This window comes from Sphaerodactylus townsendi, linkage group LG03, assembly GCF_021028975.2.
Source record: "Sphaerodactylus townsendi isolate TG3544 linkage group LG03, MPM_Stown_v2.3, whole genome shotgun sequence".
In the NCBI taxonomy this organism is placed as follows: domain Eukaryota; kingdom Metazoa; phylum Chordata; class Lepidosauria; order Squamata; family Sphaerodactylidae; genus Sphaerodactylus; species Sphaerodactylus townsendi.
In genome coordinates, this window is record NC_059427.1 from 135,859,795 (window position 1) to 135,882,681 (window position 22,887).

Here is a 22,887-nt window from a genome sequence, read left to right on the forward strand (position 1 = left end):
CTGGGGCAAAGAATGGCAACATAAACAAGTTTTAAATTAAATAAATCAATAAAATAGAACCTAGGATTCAACTTTTCTCCTTGACGGTATCATGACAGACTGCCCTATTTGAGGCCCATGGATGCAAATTTTATTGCTTCCAAGTACATTTTGAAATTTGTTTAGAGATTTGTACCTTACTTTTTTCTCCAGTGAGGACACAAAGTGGCTTACAAATTTTGTTCTTCTTTCCTCTTTTATTCTTCCTTCTTTCCTTTATCCTCACAATTACAGCCCTGGGAAGTGGGACAGGCTAAGAGAACGTGTGAGTGGCCCAAGCACACCTGGTGATCTTCTAGTTGTGATTCATGAATCTGCATTTTAATGACCCAAGAGTTACACTTGGATAGCCAGGAAAAGGAGAAGGGTAAAGAAGCATGGCAGGGGTGAGTCCTCAAGATGTTAATAAGGAACAAGTAATGTTCAAACGAAAAAAAATAGAATTCCTGGTTGTCCATTTTGTCTAGTCAAGTAACATGTTTAAAGCCCCTTGAAAGAAATCAGCACTACATCTTTGCGAATGATAGGGATGCTTATAATTATTGCCATTAATAAAAACAATTTGCACCTCTATCTCCCTTCTTGGCAGCTTCAGACTGATTAAATTATAATGGGAATAAAAGTTTAATAGAAGCAATTGAGTAGTGAAGTGTCTGCCGTTTGTTTGCTGCTTAAAATACTTACGTCAACGGAACTGGTACTTATTCTAATGAGACTTTATTAGAAAGTGCCACCTAGGCTTATGAATTCAGCTTTATTTATAATCCAGTCTTATGATCTGTCACTCTGGCACCAAAGCATCTGGGGTTGGTGTTAATGGTCTAGCCCCTGGTGCAGGTGCATAGCTACTGCTTTGCTGTAGAATTAAGCTGTATCCTTAAAACTGGCATTAATGTATAGGGGCACAGAAACGCCTTAAGAAGGACAGGGCAGAACGGGGTCAATATGGTGATAACTTTCTAAGAGGAATTTTTAAAAGTCCAGAAGCCTTCAAATCCATGCCTACATCAGTCTTTCTTGCCTAGTCCCATCAAGGCTAAACAAGGATGACAGTTTGTCAACATGAAAGAGCAATTTCAGTGCTGAAGAAAATGACTAACACTCAAACAAGGGATTGGTGTTACAACACTTTCTCAAAACTATATATAGCAATCCACATACATAATGCTGTGCTTTCCTTTCTTCCCATTGCAATATACTGGAGAGTCATAGAATGTCTTCAAGGGTTGTCTTCCCATTTACAGATTCTCTCTACTTACGTCTGAGTACTGTGTCTGCCTACGGTCTCCCCACATTGTATACCTAGCACACTTCTCATTTTGTGAATTTTCCACCAATCTCAAATTCAAATTGCTATTTCATCAGCATGCAGTCATGGCAGGATCTGATGAGAAAATGGAACCAGTTTGACAAGGAAATTACTAAACTGAGAGACAAGAATAAAGCTCTAGAATGGGAGCATGTATCAGACAAATTTGCATCAATGTAGGCACACTGCAACTGGTGACACAGTATGACATTGTCAAAGTTCAATAACTTTAATTTTTAATTTTTTTTAAATGAGGAAATTCATGGTCCTCGACATTTTGCTGAAACTTTACAATGTGTAGGCATTTGGTACCAATTAAAACCAAAACCCAGATGCAGCAAGGAGGATCTCCCATCCACTCACTTTCCTCATCCTGAAGCCTTCCTGTTTCTGATCCCTAATTTTTACATGCCCACTGAGGTTTAACACCGAATTGACACAATGCCCATAGAAAGACTCATAGCAGCCCATGACATTTAATCTTATCATTGCACATTTACATTTCTTTGGTTTCACTGAATTCCATGAGTTCCATTCATTTTTTCTTTTCACTGCCTTTCTTTCCCAATTTTGCAAAAATCTTAACACTTTGCAACCGCAAAGTAATGCAGTTAATGGATCTATTGAACAATTTATACAGCATGGATTTCTGGTGGATCAATTTTAGATCAGAGAATCAAGCCGAGACAAATTTTCTCACCATTGTTACAATGGTAGGAATAATTTTCAGCAACATAGCACTCTTTGGGGAAACTTTGCAGGGCACTCTGGGAGCTACTTTTTTAGGTAGAGGCTCCACATTTTTGGCGCAGCTGCAAGTAACACTTTTTAAAAGAGCCTTTGAGGGTGGTAATGTTTGGGTTGGGGGTCAATTTTATTGATACCTAGTTTTCCTGCATTTGGGAGCCCGTAAAACTGGATCCCCTGACCCAACCTCCACCAAATGTGAGGGTTCTTGTAGCACTGCTGTGAGGGCACCTGTAGCTCTGCTGAAAATTTGGCATTTCTACCTTAAAAAATAGCCTTCACAGAGTTCCAGGAAGTTGCCATAGGGTAACATGAAGCTGTTGCTTTTAAAAGTTAAAGGGAATGACTTCTGTGTTAGCTAATTGGAACATTTTTGTGGGGTTCAGTGGGAGGGGAATACTTTTTAAATCAGATGCACCAAATTTGCAGCACAGCTACTGATGCCTCTCCATACAGTATGTCCTACATTTTGTGAAGATTTGGTCAGGAGATCCAATTTTATGGGACCTCAAAATTTCCAATGTTTCTAATGGAAGATGGATGGACACACAATCTTCATCAAACATGGAGGTTCTTGTAAGGAGAGTTACCTGCATTTACATTGCAAATTTGGAAGCTCTACCACCACACTCCCCTCCCCTTCAAGCCCCACAAAGATAATAGACCTGAAAAAGCCAGGGAAAAAGCTGTCGGTTTTTTTCAGGGTTTTGGGGGGGCTTTGCATTTTTGGCTTCATTAAAATTATGCCTCTTTTTTTCAGCCCCAAAAGCAAAATGAAAATTAAAAACAGTTTTTGGGGATGATTTTTGGGGCATATCCTAGTGCACACTCCTAAGTCAATGGACCTTTCTGGGCATACTAGTTGAGCAACATCTACAATCAAGTAGATGAAATGTTTTCCCGTATTTATTCTTAGCATATCAGTACACTACCAAAAAGTATTTGCCATTCAAGAAAACCCAGTAGCTTTATATAGTGTAATTTTTATTTATTTCTATAATTGCTAGATTGTAAATTTGTCTTCAAATATATTAAAACACTGGGATTCCTTGATGCAGATGACTGCTTTATTACATTTACCACAACAAATGTCAACTACTGGGCTAGTGCGAGAAATGCTGCTGTACTTAACTGCTCATTCAACCAGTGATGTGTAGAATTTATTTATTTACATCATTTATACCCTGCCTTTCTCCCCAGTGGGGACCCAAAACAGCTTACATCACCCTCTTATTCTCCATTTTATACTTAGAACAGCCCTGTGAGGCAGGTCATTCTGAGATTGTATGACTGACCCAATGTTAACCAGTAGGCTTTCATGGCAGTGTGGGAATTCAAATTGAAGTCTTCCCATTCTGAGCCAACTGTTTTGTTATAAACAATTTGTTGGCTTACTCAATGGGCCCCCAAGGGTCAGCTATTCCTCTTAAGCTTCCAGGTGCCAGAATTTTGAGTGAAGGTTGAGATGCTTACCATAAATTCCAGTGGAGCTGACATTTGAGATCACACGACACTTGTATTTCACATTCACATAAACACAGTCATGAGACTGATTTTGTCACTTGTTAAAATGCAAGAGGAGATGACAAGCTCAAGGATATGTCCGTGCAAAGGTGTTCTGTTTTGCTCGGTACACTGCAGGCCAGGCTACCAGGAGCTTACTAACAGGAGCTTTGCAAATCACTCTAAATGCTGACAATGCTAAAAGTGGTTGTCTTCAATATGACAGACTGCTGCATATAGTCCAGTTTCTGGCACAAAAATTGTATTCTTGAAAAATGGAGTTTTGTTCATTTCTAAAAGGTTTCTCATTGTGATGATTCTGGATTTCCTTTTTATTTCCAGAGTTCCATACTTTAGTATGAAGAAGCAACCATAACAGAGATTCTCAAAGCAATTTACAGAACCATCCTAAGAACACTTTCCAGGTAGTAAGTCCTGCTGAATAAAATCAGACTTGTTTCCAAGTTAACATGTCCAGGATTAAGTGAACCAAAACTTTTTATGGATCTAGCTGTAGTCAGTAAAGTTGATGATGTAGGCTGCACTTCACAGGAATCTATGCCAAAATATGGTTCGTCTAAGGTGCCATTACACATTAAATGTATAATTATCTTTTGTTAAGCTGTACTGAGCAATATTATTTAAAAAATCAAAATGAAACAAACATATAATGTAGCCCATGGAACAAAATGAAATTGCCCAACAAATGTTAATACATATACAAACAGACACTCAATTGTATCAATGTATTTCACTTTAACACTATGAAGGTAATACTTTCAAATGATATGTAACCCACAGCAGTGATTTTTAATGAGCTAATGAAGTTCTTTTAGAAGAAGAAGAGTTGGTTTATATATCCCATGAGAAGTGTCAAAGTGGCTTCAAATTCCTTCAGAGAGAACAAAGTTACCAGCAGGCTTCAAGTGTAGAAGTGTGGAAAGAACTCCAGTTCTCTAGATTAGGGTCTGCTGCTCATGTGGAGGAGTGGGGAATCAAACCTGATCTCCAGATTAGAGTCCATTACTCCTAACCACTTCACTACACTGGCTCTACTTGTATAGGTTTTTTTCCCCATTACTACGTAACAGAATATAGCTATGTCTGTGTACCACTCTTCAGTGCTCAGGGCAGTGTATATGGTTCTCCTTTTCCCATTTAGTTTTACAGCAATCTTTATTTATTTATTTATTTATTTATTTGTTCCACTTTTATACCGCCCTCCCCCGAGGGGCTCAGTCACAAGTGGGCCCATGGCTTAAGTGAAGCTGACAGGGAGCAACTAGCTATGCAGAAAGCTTTGTGACATAATGTTCGTGCTGAACATTCTACACATGATGCCGAGTCAGACTTAGCAGTGTACTACATGTCCTGCCACACATACTACCTACACATTGTGTTGGAAGGGGACACATGCCCATTTATTAGAAATGAAAGGGCAGTGGGCACAATCCAGATAAAACTGTGTGCCTAATTCTCATTGAAATCAAAAGCCCTGGGCCCACTTGTGACTGAAGCTCTTTACTGGTTCTCAGGCTTAATTAACAGTCTCTTGGCTGAGCCAGTCAAAGCTCGTACATGAAGACATGGAGCCTCTGTGTATTGCATATCTGTGGTTGTGATCTCCAAAAACGTTTACGTATAAAATTGCTTCCACTTTCTCTTTTCACCAAGTGACTGTGTAGGTAGGATGCTACAGGATCATAACATATTTTATCTTATATGTTCTGTCTAAGATTTAGGAAAAATATTCTTGGCCCTAGCTAAATATGGTTCTGAATAGCTTAAGTCTCTCTCTCCCCCCTTCCCCCATTAATTGCAATTCAACCACAGTAAATATCAAACTTACCGACAATGGATTTGTTAGTATTTTATGTATTTTTGACAGCCAGTATAAATATGCTAAGCTTCATTTTCCTCTCTGTCCTCTGATGCTTCAGTGTTTGCTGATTTTTTTTATTTAAATGAGTAATGGATGATACAGCTGAAATGATACTTTGGTGACATAACAAAGAACATTAGAGGTCAGGGCTAGATTAATTTGCTATGGGATCAACTAGAGAATATTAAACCTCTTAGCTGTAATCCTTTGATAACCAGTCCTATAATGTAATCATCAGTGTACATCCAATAACATCCATGTTAATTGCTTTGGAATTATACATTTGCTATTTAATCAAAGGAAAGTTGCAACACACACACAAGCAAAAATTTAAAACACTATACTGGGAAACAAAAGGGGAAAATAATCAGTACACATTCATTAAATTCCGGCAAAATTATTGAAAGCAACGGCAAAGCAAAATGAGCAATGGCAAATCAAACAATCTGGAGACATTTTCTAACCCAATTAGTGTCTGATCTAAGTTAGCATGAAAATGCAATCGCAGTAGTACCATGCCATCAATGTTGCATGCCTTCAAAGGGGAAGGGAAGGCAATAGTAAGCTGCTTAGAGTGGAGAAAAGAGGACTATAAAAACCAAATTCTTCTTCTTCTTCTTCTTCTTCTTCTTCTTCTTCTTCTTCTTCTTCTTCTTCTTCTTCTTCTTCTTCTTCTTCTTCTTCTTCTTCTTCTTCTTCTTCACACAGAGAACCAGAAGACAGGTCAGAAGACTGTATAATCTAAAATTTGACATAGGAAAGACTACTAGTGCTAACTAATAATAATAATTTTTGGTTGCTCATTTGCATTTTTATGCTTCTTATACTCATTGTGTATTTATGATTTTAGGTGCTATTTTAATTTCAGTTACAGACAGCTTTTAGTTCCAATACATTGTTTTTAAAATCTGTTTTTAGTGTTTTTATACTCTTTAATATCCATTGGAAATCAACAGGAAATATTTTTTTCCTCAAGCAGGTGGGGTGATCTATAATTATCTTCATTAAATAAATAATTCAGGTTTTCAACATGCTTCACATATCTCAACTAAGAAATTGGTAGAAGCATGTGAGCACTGCTGGAAAATTGTACAGAGATGTTCCTGGTTCAGTTTTTACTTCAAACCTCCACCACATCAGCAATATAAAGATATAACACCCATCTCCCCCATCCCATACACTGCCAGGGGAATAGCACTTTAGGAATCCTCCTTTTAAACACTTGATTTACTTTCTTGAATACTGATTAATGCTGGAGTCAGTGCAAACAAGAATGGGTGGGCTCATGTGTACTTTTCAATTGCTATGTAATTATTTGAACTTACAAAAGTTGCCTTGCCTGTCTTTTTTCCCCCTCCTCTCAGTACCGGTAAGTACTGCCACACATACAAAAAAAATTCCTGCCAGACAGGCTAATTCTGTTCAGCAGGAATATTGTCTAATTCTCCTGGTTAATTCCCTTATCAGCAATCATGATAGTGATTCAATTGTTTTGAGTCACTTGCTCCCTTTGCTGCTCTCGCTCTAGCCAGGAAACTGAGGTCAGATAGCAACGGTACCCAGTTATAGGTCAGATCAGAACATTTCTAATTGTTAGCGGAATGTCGGGAATTATTTGCATGGTTTAATTTATACTGGATATTTTGAAGACTGTATTTGATTTGGCTTGAAATTTGATTTTTCATCATTCAAACCTATGAACAATAAAGTGGTGAAATCCAGCAGGTTCGCACCACTTCGGCTGAACTGGTTGTTAAAATGGAGCTTGTAAACAACCAGTTGTTCAATTATTTGAATCCCACTGCTGAACATATGGTAAAATTTCTGCAGCAGGGATACTTAATCTAGAACTGTGGTTTCCATCCTGTGTTCTGAAGGTAGAAACACCAGGAATTCTTAAACACAAGAGTGCTAATAGTGGGTCATCTTCCCTACAAGGTAGTTTTTTCCATTACTATCAGATCTTTCCCTGCAATGTATAGCCACATGTAGTTGGTGCTAGGTGTGCTTTTGAGCATGTTTTCAGTTCATATGGAGCCCTGGTGGGCCCAAGAGGCCTGTCTAATTCCTGGAAATATGGGAATAGTGCCCTGGGAGGGAGGAGTCTGGGTAAAGGGAAAGAGCTCAGTGGAGATGCCTTGTCAGTTAGGGCTTTGTTTCTCCTAGGCTCCTTCTGCACATGCACAATAATCCACTTTCAATTTGCTTTCGCAGTTGTGTGGAATAGCAAAATCCATTTGCAAACAATCGTGAAAGTGGATTGAAAGTGCATTATTCTGCGTGTGTGGAAGGGGCCCTAGATTCTGTGCTACGCTATAAAGTTTACTCTCTGGAGCTACCATTTTTTTCTAGGAAAAAAATATATTTGCAGTCTGAAGATCCACTGTAATTTTGGGAGAACTCCAGGTCTCAACTTGAAATTGGTAAGCCTAAATACTCCTCTTGAACCACGCATGTGCCCTAGAACACTCCCCTACATTTTATGCAATATACAGGGCTTTTCTGCAGGCGTGTTCACATTAAAAAAATGATTTCCTGAAAGTAGAATACACTGGGAACCCACAATTGTGATGGACTACCATAAATGGAGAACAAGGTGACATTGGAACTTTCTTTTTAATGCAGTTGTATGCATTAGCTGAGCAGCAATTTCCTGAAAACATTTAATAGAGAATATTTGTGTACTTAGCAATGGCATTATCAACACAATTTTCCATCGTGCAGTGTTGATTTTCCTATCACTTATCCATCAGTCACCATATCTACAACAGCATTTCTTTCTTTTTTTTTATCACCCTTACTGGAAAGCCTGCACCAGGTTTAAAAGAAGCAGCCTTAATTACGGCCAGTCAGAGCTTTCTTTGAATAAAGTATCGCCAGAATGGGTAAAGGCAAGGGAAATAATCTTCCTGGGCGATCAGTTGTTTGGAGCACTGACATGTGTTCTGTTATGGAAAATGTCAGAGCTGAGGCACACAGGAGAACTTCCAGGAATTTAACAGTCCCAATTCCACACAGTGAAAACCTCAAGGACATGGTAGACAAAATTTGGTACCAAAAGGACATAACATGGGGCTGGGTTATACATAAAATTTAATCACCTATTCAAACAGTCTGAAAGGCCAGCACCTCTCACAACAGAGGAACAAGATCTTTGGGAGGATCTACACAAATCTGTGCCAAGAATAACCAGCTCTCTGAATGCCAAACCACAAACATGCTGCACATGTGCAGTATGCTTGTCCTTCACCAAACAGTAAGTATTTATCTACCTGGTATTAGTGGGTAGTTTCTGTGTTGGAGGAAATAATTTGCAGGCAGGTGTACTTTAGGTAGCTGCCATTTCAGCAATTAAGAGTGATTTAATTCTATCTCCCCTACCTACAGCTTTACCAACACAGATTTGAATGCTACCTTGTGCCATGAAACAGGAAGAATGCAGGACTCTTAATCATAAGCAAATTGTTTTCCCTGGGTAACTAATAGTGTGCCATATTGCCTATTGGCTTCTTCTGAATGTTCTGTATATGCTTGCTGCTGATAACTATGGCACACGTACATTTTTAAAGGAGGGCAGGAATTACCGCAAAAGCTTGACAACATATTAGTTTTAGCATGTAGCTAATTTTGATTTATTTCTAGTAATTTTAAACTATTATTGTTATTTAATTTTGTTTACTATCACAGCTGCCAATTCTTTAGCTGGTTGTTGGCCTTTCATTACAATTCGAGCTCCACCCAGAGCCCTAGGACATTGTAATGTATCGGCATAGCATTCGTGCGGATCCCAGCAGGGCTGCCTTTGGACAGCTGTTGATTTTGTCAACTTGAAGGTGTTCAGGCGCAGCCCAAGTGTTTTCCGAATGGCACCCTTTAGATTTAATAGGCCACTCCTTCCTGTCTACTTAACTTATATTATATAGTGTTAACTTATATTATAGAACTTTTCTTTACAAACTAACAAAACATAAAAGCCAACTACATAGGATCTTGCTGTTAAATCATGTTTTCCAGGACATGGAGATGTGAAGGCAGTGCCTGTGAAAAGGGAGGATTATTTGGGAAGGGATTTCGCCTAAAATCTATGGTATAACAAGGGCCGTTTCCGCACGGCCCAAAAACGACGGCCTGGGGGCTGTAAAAACGCCGCCCCCAGGCCGCCGTTCGCACAGGCGCCGCTGCTGCAACGCAGCAGCGGCGACCTGACTGCGCTTCCTTCCCCCCAGGGCGGCGTCAGGCCGCCCTAAACAACAACCCTTTAAAGGGTTGATGTTGGGGGGGAAGACGCTGTCTCCCTTCTCCCCCCCACTCACGATGTCACCGTCGTCGCCTGCTGGCCGTGGAAGCCCAGCCCACACTGTCCTCCGACCTCCAGGGGCTTCCACGGCTTCCACGGCTTGCGTGCGAACAGGCTTGCGCCCCCACGCCGGCAGAACTCTTGGCGGTGTGGGGGCGCATGGCGGCCGTGCGGAAACGGCCATAGAGTTTCCCAGCCATTTTCTCCAGGGGAATTGACATATGAAGTCTAGAGATCAAATATAATTCTGGGAGAACTCCAGACCCCACCTAGAAATTGGCAACTCTACATATTGGAACAAACTGGAACCCAAGCCTAATGTGTCCTTATAAATCCAAACCAGAGATACCACATTGTTTTTGTAGTGATGTTCATGTTTCATTTGTTTGAGAAAACACATGCATACACACAAGCAGTTGCCTTCTGGGGCTATTCTTGTTTTTGTGCCTTGCTGTAACCCAATTGCACATATAAATCTTTAATTGTTGCTGGTTGGTTCTAAATGCTTAATGATGACTGATGTTCAAATGGCTGCTGGTTTGGACATATATTAGCAAACGTGGCAAGGTTACAGAGTTACACTGCTGTAAATAAACCAAAGGCAATCTATGGAAATCTATGTGGGGTTTGCTTCAATAACTCCACAACTATGACATTGACTTTCACTGTGACATGGTGCTGGACAACTGTGTTTGTGTGTGTGTGACATTATGTAACAGTTGTTCTCTTGGGAGGCATGCAAGTTGCAAATAATGTGGTAGGTGGTCAGGTAGGAGACATTTTTCCAAAAGATAAAGTGGTGTGTAGGAGAGAAATGAGATCATTTAAAATAAATTGTGTTTTAATTAAACCTTAAATTATTCATCAGCAAGTGACAGAGCAAAACTAAAAAGGTAAAATGCCTCAGCGGGGTTTTGTTTGTTTGTTTGTTTGTTTCTACTTGCTGGTTTACAGCCCAATTCTGAACGTCAGAACCCTGAGCCAGGAACCAGAACATTATTATAATGGGGTTTACCTACTTTCTGATAAAATGAGGTGCATGTTTCACAGACAAGTAAGTCATATTAGACACAGGATTTTAATCAGAATGTCACTCTCGAATGGCTTCTGAAACCTATAATTAGGAGAAAGGCTGTGGTTGAATCCATCTTTAAAATGCCTTTGTATTCACAGTGGCAACCACAGCAAAATGGGAAATTGCCCCCATCTGGAATCAACCTCTCTTTCCTAAAGAATTGTTCTGAAAGTATGTGTCAATCCACATTCCCTGCAGCAACTAGGACATAGTTCATATTAATGTAGATTTCAAAAAGATGTCAAGGCAAGATAAGCATTATGCTGGATAGTCTATAGAATGTCTTTTTGTACTGTAGATAGTCTCTGTGGTATCTACAGGTATAGGTAAAGGTGCAAGCACCAGATCATTAGTGACTCACAGGGTGATGATGTGATACCATGGCATTTACTTGGTAGACTGTATTTATGGGGTAGTTTGCCATTGCCTTCCCCAGTTATCTACACTTAGTCCCAGCAAGCTGGGTACTCATTTTTTTATGGCGCCTATGCCAACCTGTATTCCAGTCATGATGCTTCTGTGATGTTGCCAGCACCTTATTCTCTTTAAAGATCTTTCATGAGAAATCCCCTTTTGAGTTTGGAGCATTTAAAGACCCCTTGCGGAGGGTGATGTTTTGGAAGGGAGGGAACTTAAAAGGGTTGGGATGTCTTAAAGTCCACACACACCATTTTGCCGGGGGAATGGATTACTGTGGTCTAGATACTTAGGAATGCCAACCTCCAGATGGGGGCTGCGGATGACCTGGAATTATTACTGCTATCCAAGTGACAGATCTGCTCCCCTGGAGGAAATGGTTGCTTTGGAGGGTGGGCTGTATGAAACTATACCCTGCTGAGGCTACTTCCCTCCCCATAACTCACCCTCCCAAGGCTCCATCCCCAAAACTCTAGGAATTTCCCAATCTGGAGTGGGTCACCCTGTCTTATCTGTTGTACTTTCAGTAGAGCCAGTGGTGGGATCCAAAAATTTTAGTAACAGGTTCCCATGGTGGTGGGATTCAAATTGTGGTGTAGAGCCAATGGGGCTGGGCGGGGCACGACGGGGGCGTGGCCAGGTATTCCGGGGGCAAGGCATTCCTGGGCAGAGCTGTGGAAAAGACACAGCCACTTCGCCGGTCTTTGGGCGGGAAACAAATGCACGCAGGCGCAGGCTGCCACGCACGCTGGTGCACCTCCTGCTAGACTGCTTCAAGTTCTGCGTGCTACTGCTGAGAGGAGGGGCATAACTAAGGCAAAAACCACGTGGCAAAATCACCAATTAGTAACCCCCTCTCGGCACACACAAATAATTAGTAACCTACTCTCGGAAACCTGTGAGAACCTGCTGGATCCCACCTCTGAGTAGAGCTTCAGAAAAGCACCTTGAAGATGGTAACACTAGTGGATAGTACAAACAGCTTGAAATGTTCAAGCATACTTGAAGTCCTCCTAATACAGTTTGGGGAAGATGAAAATAAGAACGATTTCTTTTTTTCAGAAAGGAGTAAAAGACACTTAGAGGAAATTGTTCTTTCTTCTGATTTTTTTAAAGCATTGAATTAACCCCGTCACATGTACTACACAGTGCTGTGTTTAAGCTTGTCTGGATTACTAAATCCTTGCGGCAAAAAGCTTGGTTCCTGGACTTCAATCAGATTTTTAAAGTCTCTGACAACCTTCTTTTTATGTCATATAAGCAGAGGCAGGGAAAGCTGAAAGGACTTCGGACATACAGCTGGTGCTACCCACATGTTTTCTCTGCATTTTTTTTTCCTCAGGAATAAATCCCAGTTTGAGAAGCTTATTGCTTTGTTTCCTCATTTGTTCAGAGAGATTAAGTCCCATTAGGCATGAGCAGATTCTTTTTTTAATTGCAATGAAGCATAAAATATCAGCCTTCTGGTGAAATCCAAAATAAGGAGGACTAGGTAATTTTATTAACAATGGCAAAACAGAATTTTCTAGCTGTCAGTCATTAGAGAAGATATTTATTCCCAGTTAACTGTTAGGTAGAGTAACCCTAAAGAACATATAAATAGTTAGGAGTTCAGATCCACAGGCAAAGGGAATTGTGGTATAATATTAATTTTTCATGGTGGTAGTAGATGCACAATATATAAAAATGGATGTCTCTGTGTTTATGTTTAATTATTAGGCCCAATTGAAAAGCTCTAAAAACTTTCACAAAGCTTATCCCCATGTTTCTCAGTGTGTTTACATTGTATCTGGCACACCTATCTTGACAAGCATAACTTTTGGCAGTGATTCACATTAACTCTATTTCTTCACTCATTGTGTTTTTCAAATGCATCCGTATATAGTTAGTACATATAAACAAGTCACCTGGAGAGTCAGGTTAGATATTGCTTCTTCAGTCATGAACAAAAGAAAATTGTTACCTAAATTTCTATGTAAATGCAAGTCCTGTAAACAGCAAAAGTGGCCCCTTGCTGCATGGAACAAACATGTGTATTTGGGGATATTAAATATATAATATATATTTGTAAACCTTTGCCCACAGAGGTCAAAATTCAGACCAAGATTTGAAAGAATGAGGGAGGATAATCTTTTCAAAATGAAAAAAAGGTTTGTTATTTACATAACAAAAGAGAAAATGAGTTTGAAGAGTTCAAGCAGTTTGCAGAATAAAATGGCAGTTTCTGGAATGGAAAGAAACAAAAGTATTAGTAAAATAGTTAAAGCCCTTCCCTAACAAACTATATGCCTATACCAAAAGACTAAGGCCGTTTCCGCACGAAGGCAGAAAACGGCCGGGTCAGCGTTTATAACGCCGACCCGACGACGCTGGGACCGTCCGCATGGACGGTCCTGGGAACAGCCGGGCAGCCGGCGCCACAGAGCGCCAGCGCCTGGCCGACCCGGCATGTCCCCAGGCCTCCGGCGCGTCGCCAAGGCCTGGGGACAAGGTGAGTGCCGGGTGGGGGAGGTGACGTGAAGCCGCTGCCATTCGCTCAGCAGTGGCTTCGCTGCGGCGTTTCCCCAAAAAGAGCGCTGGGAAGCGCTCTGGGGAAATGCCGGCTTCAGGCCGGGTGGGTGGCGCGAGGGCGGCGCGGCTGCGTTGCAGCTGCGCCCCCGTGCGAATGGCGGCCTGGAGACGGCGTTTTTACCGTCTCCAGGTCGCCATTCATTGCCCGTGTGGAAACGGCCTAAAAGAATGGGGGGGTGGGGAGATCAAAAACATACCAGCCTGTTTCTTACCAGTGACAAATGGCCCCTTCCGCACTTGTAGAATAATGCACTTTCAATTCACTTTCAATGCACTTTGCAGCTGGATTTTACTGTGCGGAATAGCAAAATCCACTTGCAAACAATTGTGAAAGTGGATTGAAAGTGCATTATTCTGCATGTGTGGGAAAAAAATGAACCTGACCAGGTGGGAGAAAGCACAACAAAACAGGTGAAGAACCAAGAAGCTCCAGAACTGGATCTTTCCTAAACCAGCTACCAAAAACTGCGCTGAGGGGTCACTTTTTATACACTTTAGTCAAGAGTGGGGAAGGGAACAGGTGTTGGCTGTGGAGTGTGAGGTAATAAAAATCCAATCTTTTTGAAGATGGCTGTCTGAGAAGAAATTCTTGGTTTGCATTGTGGAGGGAAGTTTTCCCCTTTTGCAGTAAAAGTATCAAAACGGTTCCTTGGGGAGATTAGACGTTAACTATGTGATAATTTGATAATAATATTTTTTTATTTTCTCACATTAAAAAGACAACTCAAAACATAAAAACGTACAATCCTCCCCCCTCCAAAACAAACACAACCCATTGCATATCATAAGGTGACTTCCAGCTATCTCATCTTTGACTACAAGTTAACTCTAATTTCAGTTCATACAATTAACATGTTGTTTCAGTAATTCTTTAGTAAAGGTCTTTTGATAATTACAATATACTGTTTTCTTTAGATTTCAAACACTGACACTACTCTGTTCGAATAGTTTTTCAAAAGATATTATGTAAGGAGTTTCCAGTTTTGTGAAAAATTATCCAAACTGTTGTATCTTAATAACTGTCAGTTTTTACCATGTCTGTATATTCTGTAACTTTCAGAATCCAGTCCTCTTTTGTTGGTCTCCCCATTTTTGTGCAAATAAAATCCTTGCTGCAGTTGTCATATACAGAGTTCCATATTGTTTAGGAAAGTCTTCACCCATTATTCTCAACAGGAAGGTCTCAGGTTTTTTCACAATTGTTTTTTTTTAAAAAATGCAGTTCCTTGAGTATCATATCCCCAAAAGTCACAGCCTCTTTACATGCCCACCACATATGAAAAAAGACCCCTCTTGCTGTTGACACTTCCAGCATCTATTTGATACTCTTTTATAATCTCTGCCAATTTTTTTGGGATTAAATACCATCGCCGTCTTCCCTGCCGTCTTCTATACGCCATCTTCCCTGTCGTTCCCGGGACCGTTCGTGCGAACGGTCCCAGGGGGGTTGGGTCGGCGTCATGTACGCCAACCTAACCCCCAGCGTGGCCGTGCAGAAGCGGCCTTAGTGATGGCAGAGAGTCCAAATCCCTTCTCAGAGGTGAACTGTCTCATCACTTTCACTCCTTAGCTCAACCAACATTGTATTCCTCACCATGATGTGTAATGATCCCAGAACAGATTTTCTGCAAGGCAAACAACATATGGAGTAATCGCTCCATATGGCTTACATAACCAAGGCAAGCTAAACAAAACAGGGGAAAGGTATAAAAAGTCTCCATACAATTATACTGGATGGAAATATGTCTACAAAACAGCTTTTTGGTCCCCAAACAGCTTTCAGTGAGATTCTTATGCATCTTTTTCATGCTATCCAGCAGGATGGGGATACCTTCATGTTAGTGCAGTCACAACCTTTCTGAGTGGTGGGTGAATTAAGTATTGCACATGATTTTTTTCACCTGATTGGAAACTGCCATCCTGGAAGACGGCAAAGTAAGTGGGAAAAACTAAAACTATTTACAGAGCAGTGATACGTAGTTGCCACATGTGCAAACGGAGTAGTGATATTCACCCACACCCCACAGAAGCAAGGATAACTGCTCCCATAGCACTGGAGGGCTTGAGTGGAAACAGACATCACCTATGAAGTCATTCTGACAACATCTGCTCTGATTGGGCCAGCTCCCCCTTACTATTCTGTGCAATGACACTTCTTGACCTGAGCAAGGTGACAGCTGAGGCATTAGAATAAAGGTTTTTTTTCTCTGCTAGCAAATGGATGAGAACAGTTTGAATTTCCATGTAGTATGTGAGAAGGTCACAGGATGGATAGCTTAGCAAATGATGTTGTAGCCTTATTACATAACCCATTTCACTGGAATTAAAGCTTAATAATAAACTGTGCAAACCATAAGGACTTCTTCCTGGCAAAAGGAAAGCAGGCAGCAAGTCTGTTGTTGGTAGAAGCACTGTGGCTAGCATAACCAATTAATATTTTCTCCGTTCTCCCCCTTACTAAGCGGCTTCATAAAGGTCCTCAGAATGCCAGTTTGAGCTTCCCTGCAAAGCTCCTAACTGCTGTCCAGAATAAATTAAGTTTCATGCCAGAGCTCTGGTAAAGAACATTGCAATTTGTATAGGATGTTCAGGTAAATAGGTAGATTTACATAAGATCTGTTTCTAAATGGGTACATATATCCACAAAAACAAATATGTTTCGATCCAACTTTTTTTAAAAAAAACATGCAAACAATTGAGTGTGATCTTTGAGTTGGTTGAGAGGATTGAGAGGGAGACTGTTAAATATTTCATGAGGCATTACTACAAGTCAGCATTAGTACAAGACAGTTGTACATATGTAGGTAGAATACATCAGACAATGGAGTTTTTTTACCAAGAGTTTAGGATTATGAAAAAGTACTGTTATCAAGAAGTAATCTTCTCCCCTTTTTTGTTTTAATTTGTACCTTAAATTCCATATTTTCAACGGGAAAGCAGATTATATGTTTTATAAATAGGAAATGCATACACAAATAGGAAATGCATACACATGCTATAGGGCCTTTCAGTTGGACAGTTAGGTGCTGTTCACATGCAGATTTTTGCATACAGTTAATAGTACTATAAAGTAAATGAAAACTGAAGTGGTCTGAGGAGTCACTCGGGCAGGCATGCTGAATCCATCTTTCTGTTCCCATTGAACTTGATGAATACTGCAATTGGTTTAGAGAGGTGCACTTAAAACGATTCTTTTTACTGAAGTGTACAATTTGATAACAATATTTAGCAAACAAATGAAAAATACATGTAGAACTATTTCATACTTTTGAGTAAAAAATGGAAAAGCAATGAATGAGTGAAAAAATGAATGAATGAATGAATGTTATTAGTTCATTCACTGCTTGTTCTAAATTTACCTTCTCTGTCTCATCTTATCCTCTACCTATATGTCTGCTCATCCCCCAACCTTGGTCTTATTCTGATATGGACTGGAGCTGCTTATGGCACAATGGCCGATTAGGCTGACTAGACTGGTTTCAGACTGGCCATCTAGTCATTCAATTGATGAATGAGACAGGGAGAATATCTCCTGAATACTGCATTCTCCAGGGTGATGATGTTGTAATTAAAGTAAAACAAATTAAATTGTTCAGAATAGAAATCAAACCAGCTGTTGTGGGTTTTCTGGGCTGTGAGGCTGTGGTCTGGTAGTTTTAGATCCTATCTATGGATGACATCTTCAGAGGCATGCCATGGGACATCATACCATGACATGGCTGTAAAGATTCTAGTCATAAATACAGCCAAAACTTTAGGAGCAGAAACTACCAAACCACAGCCGCAGAGCCTGGAAAACTCACAACAGCCAGTGGATTCTGGCTGTGAAAGCCATTGACAATACATAGAAATGGAACCCCCCAAATTGCAACCCTTATCTCAGGAAACAGATGTTCTATTTAAACTTGATGTCCTTGGCTACTAATGCTGAACAATGAATGAGTGAACAGACATCTAGATTAAATTTGAGCATAGAGACAAAAGCATTCTGTGCTGGCTTGAGCAAAAAATAAATTTAGTAAAATTTGGATTTGGGTTTTTCAGGCTTCTAAATTATTGGGGGGGGGCTTTTAAAAAATCAGGTCTGTTTAAGCCTATGAGGAATTTTTTGTATTTTTGCAGTTTTCTGCCTGTGAGGGTGAATTTTTCAAGGTACCAATTTTACCAGGTGGCTTTGGGAGACCCTCCTGATGAGACCACCCAGGTTTGGTGAAGTTTGGTTCAGAGGGTTCAATTTTAAGTCCCTGAAGGATGGGTGGTGCTGAGACTGTAATTCACATTTTCTTTTACTGTCCCTTTTATGATGTGATCTGTGAGAAATATATAAACCCCATTTTAATCTATGGAGTTGGACTTCATGATATTGTAAAGCTATTTTGGTGATTAAATCTTCTGAACCAACCATGTGTGAAGACGTACTTAGTTTCTTGTAAGCAGTAATAGAGCTTCGTCATGGTTTTGATCTTTAGGACTTCTTATTACAGTTTGTTCCATATTTTTCACTGATTCCAGGACTAATTTGATGGAGCACAGTTTTCAAGATAAAGGCACCAAACTTTCAGGGTGGTGTCAGGAGACCCTCCTGGTGAAAGCACCCAGGTTTGGTGAAATTTGATTCAGTGAAGGCCAGTGCTATCCTCAAACAGGTAGCCCTGATCCCACATTGCATCCTGAACCAGACTTCACCAAAATTGGGTGCTTTTACCAGGAGGGACTCCTGACACCACCCTGAAAGTTTGGTGCTTTTACCTTAAAAATGCACCCCCTACAGACACCCCAGAAACTCCCCATTGGTTACAATGGAGTTCAGCAACTATCTATGGTGAGAAAATTTCCCACCATAGACTTGCATGTGTTGGGAAAAAAATGATAACTTTTTTTCCACTAAAGAATTACATGGGGCTTTCTGTTCTGCTTCAATTGTGCTGTGCTGGCGATTTAATTGGGGACTCTGGTGGGTGTCTTTCTCTGGGGAGGGGCACCCAATGTGCCACAGAGCTGCTGGTAACTCTCAACACAGGAACCAACCAATTTGGTTGAAATTTGGAACTTAATGCCATTTTAGCACAGGATCAAGTTCAAAACCGCAGGTCCATTAGCAAATGAATTACTGTGGTTCAGAAAAATAAAATCAAGGAGAAACAGCCATGGAGAACAAGCAACAAACCCAATATATTATCAGTGGATGTACAAAGCCCTGCTCCACAGACATTCCACTGGTTTCTTCTTAACTTTCCATGAAATATTTTAATTGCCTGAAAAGCAATCTCAAAAATGTCTTCCACTCTGTACAAAATCCGTCCATCATTCAAGGATGTGCAGAGATCCCTAAGAAATTTCACAATCTTTGTTGAGACTCATTCATCTTTTTAAAAAAATCAGAACACATAAATGCTTTCTGAATAGTTTAAAGGGAAATTTTGGGTATAGCTGCAGTTTTATGAAAGTCTTAGAAAATGAAACTCTCCACGTTTTGAAAGCATTTGTGTCAGTGCAATATACGAATGAAATTTGTAAAATGTCCAAACAAAAGAATCATAATACTGTCAAGACAGAATCAAATCAAGATGGCCACCACATCACACTGCTGAATCATGTTAAATTTCTGCTCTACTAATGCTTATCTATGTTTTGGTAACCTATATGGGGAAAGGATGACAATGACACGAATACTACAGTTGACTGTACATGCACCAATTCCAGAACTATTAATGCCAGGTTATCTGGGGTTGTTTCTGCATGGTCCAAATGTCCTGGGTTGAGCAAGGGAAATATCCCAGTCTGGCCCAGAAGTTTGCATGGTTCCCAGTCCTAAAGTGGGTTTACGCATTTTCTTCATCCTGGGATTTTCAAAAATCACCAATTTGGCGATTCTTTTAAAAAATCCTGGGGTGAGCCAGTACCATGCAAACATCATGGGAGCAGAACCAGTTTATTTTCTTGCCCAGGTGCCTGATCTCCCTGCCCTACTGCCTGCCCCCTAATCTCCCTGCCTAAAGTTCATTCAAACTGCCACTCAAAAATAACAGCCAATCAGAACGCGGGACACTGGGCATGGGTGGATACACATGCAGTGTAAATACAAAAGACCTGGACTCCTGTGAAACAAATTGGAGTATTCTGTCTCAGTCTTCACTTGATTCCTTCACAGAAACGGGCAGCCATGTGAAGAGAGAAACTGTGATAATTGTACCTTAAATTCCATATTTTCAACGGGAAAGCAGATTATATGTTTTATAAATAGGAAATGCATACACAAATAGGAAATGCATACACATGCTATAGGGCCTTTCAGTTGGACAGTTAGGTGCTGTTTGAGCAAGCTGGTGCGGAGCTTTGGGCTGGTCTGTCACCAATATGCGGATGACACCCAGCTCATTCTGTTGATGGAGAGGGGGACGAACTCCGCCCCTGCGGCTCTACAGCATTGTTTGGAGTCGGTTGCTGGTTGGTTGAGGCAGAGTAGGTTAAAACTTAATCCAACAAAGACGGAGGTCCTCTGGCTGGGCCGGGGGGAGAGACCGAGGGATTTCCAGCCGCCTATTCTAGAAGGGATCACTCTGGCCCCGACATCCCTGGCCCGCAGCCTGGGGGTCCGCCTGGACTCTGCCTTGACAATGGAGAGCCAGGTGGCCCATGTAACCCAGGTTGCGTTTTTTCATCTTCGCCAGGCGCCGGGCGTTGGCCCCCATCTCCTCCTCTCGTCTCTAATTCCGGCCAATCGGTGGATCCATGACGGGTCACCTCGAGGCTAGATTACTGTAACTCGCTTTACGCCGGGCCTTCCTTGGCGATTGATCCGAAGCTGAAGCTATCCAGAATGCAGCGCACGGCTTCGCAGGTGGTGATTGTTCAGATCACATCACCCCTGTGCTATGCCGCCTGCACTGGCTCCCCTGCCCAGTGGAGTTCCGGATCGCCTTCAAGGTGCTGGTGGTAATAACCTTAAGGCCTTTACGCATGGGCCCCCTCATACCTACGGGACCGACACCCCGACAACCGCACGAGGCCACTTTCACGCTTCAGCGGTGGCTGAACTGCTGGCACCGCCCGCACAGCGCGGCTGGTTCGGCCCGGCCAGGGCCTCACGCTCTGGCCCCTGCCTGGTGGAATGCTCTACCTCCATCAGTCCCCTGGCCTCAAGGGACCTTTGGTGAGTTCCGCGAGGGCCTGCAAAACAGAGCTATTCCAATCGGGCTTTTGGAGAGGCTGGCCGCCAGGTTTTACTGCCCCCTCACTGAAACATCGGAATTGTTCGAGCTGCCATCTCCATCCCTTGTTATTTCGGGTCGGGCCCACTGTTGATCTGTTTATCTGGGGTCAGCCAGCCCCCCCTTTTCCTTCTACATTTAATTCTCCCTTTTAGCCTTGGGATTGGGCGCCCGTTTTTACCGTTTTTTACCGTTTTATTGGTTTATTGTTTAAATTGTATATGATTGTTGCTGGATTTTAAATGTGTTAATTTATGCTGGATTTTAAATGTGTTAATTTATGCTGTTGGAGCTGCTGTCAGAGAACAGCCATGTTGGAAGCCGCCTCGAGCCCCTTGGGGAAGAGGCGGCCTATAAATTTGAAATATAAATAAATAAATAAATAAATAAAACCGACCCAGATTGTAAGAAACCGATTGCAACCAGATATAATTGTGCTGTGCGGAAACAGCCTGGATGTAGTTTTTGTTTCCTATAGACAATTATGAGAAAGGCTTATTGCAAGGTTATAACAGAATGAGCAGACAAGGTTATTAATCCAGATCCAACCCAACTTTATATGTGAGCAAAATGAAGTGCCAAAGAGGTTCCCAATTTGGTAGGTGGAGCAAATCACATCCAGAACTGTGATTCCTGTTTAAAGGACTATTGGATTACTTTTGTAATACGACTAGTTTGATTCAACAACCAGACTCAAGTTTTGAAAAGCTCCACAAGCAGTGAAAAGGAATCTAATTTGCTTTTTGCATCCACCCACCCCTTCAGTTCTACCCCATGTCATTTGCTAACAGCATCCATTTAGTTAACTGCCTGGAATACTTATGCAGTCATTATGACATAAATCAGTCCTGTATTCAGGTGTTTTTTTTTTTTGCTTCCTTTATGGAATTCATGGGAAAGGACCTTCCTCTTGCTTTTGTTATGTGCTGTTTGGCAAGACAGAATTGAGCAAGACAGAATTGAGGGTGAATAAAAAAGGGCATGGAAAAAGACATGGAAGCATGTGATACAGAGCATGCTGCACATGTCTTACAATTGGTTTACAAAAGCCAAACAAAATAACAGATGGAGACTTCAGAAGTGGGTACTGGCAGTGCTGAAATGTGATTAGGAAACTTATTTTAGTTACTTAAATGAATGTGCCTACAAAAAAAAGAAGAAGAGTTCCAAAGCTGAGTTATGTCATGGTAACATTGTAGGAATCTCCTTGTTTTGTACAGAAATGGAACTGTTCTGTCTCAGTTAGATAACAGTCACAGTGAAGACGTGGACATGGGAACTTAAAGACAAGAATAGTATGATATCAGCTGATCCCACATTCCAAACCCATTGTCAGTGGAAATAAAGATTTCCTCATCATATTAGGGGGATGAAGAGGAATTAATGTCTGATTTCTGCCAGTCTATTGAAGCAACTCTGTTATGAATGATAACGATACAACTCAGTCCAGAAAAGTGTATTAATTTCAGGATTAATTTCTCAGAAGGATCTCCCCTGAAGAGTCAGGGATAAGCTGACCCTTCAAGGTCTGGGAAGCCCTGAGGTGCTTTCATCAGTAATCCCCTCCCCCACCCCTGAAGGCAATGATATGGAAGTTCAAAGTTAAGGTGGTAGGAGAGGTCAGGTATCTTGCACTATTTCTTTTACTTGTTTTCAAAGAAAAGCCTAGGAATTTCCACAGGAGTCACAGTTTTAAAAGAAGTTAGCTATATAGGGGTAATGCAATATTGAGCTCAGCAATTTGCCACTATCTTTTTACAAAAGAAAAACTGAGGCTTTTTCTTTCCACTTTTTTTACCTTAATCTACCCTGTGTGTGTCTGAAAAGAAAATATGT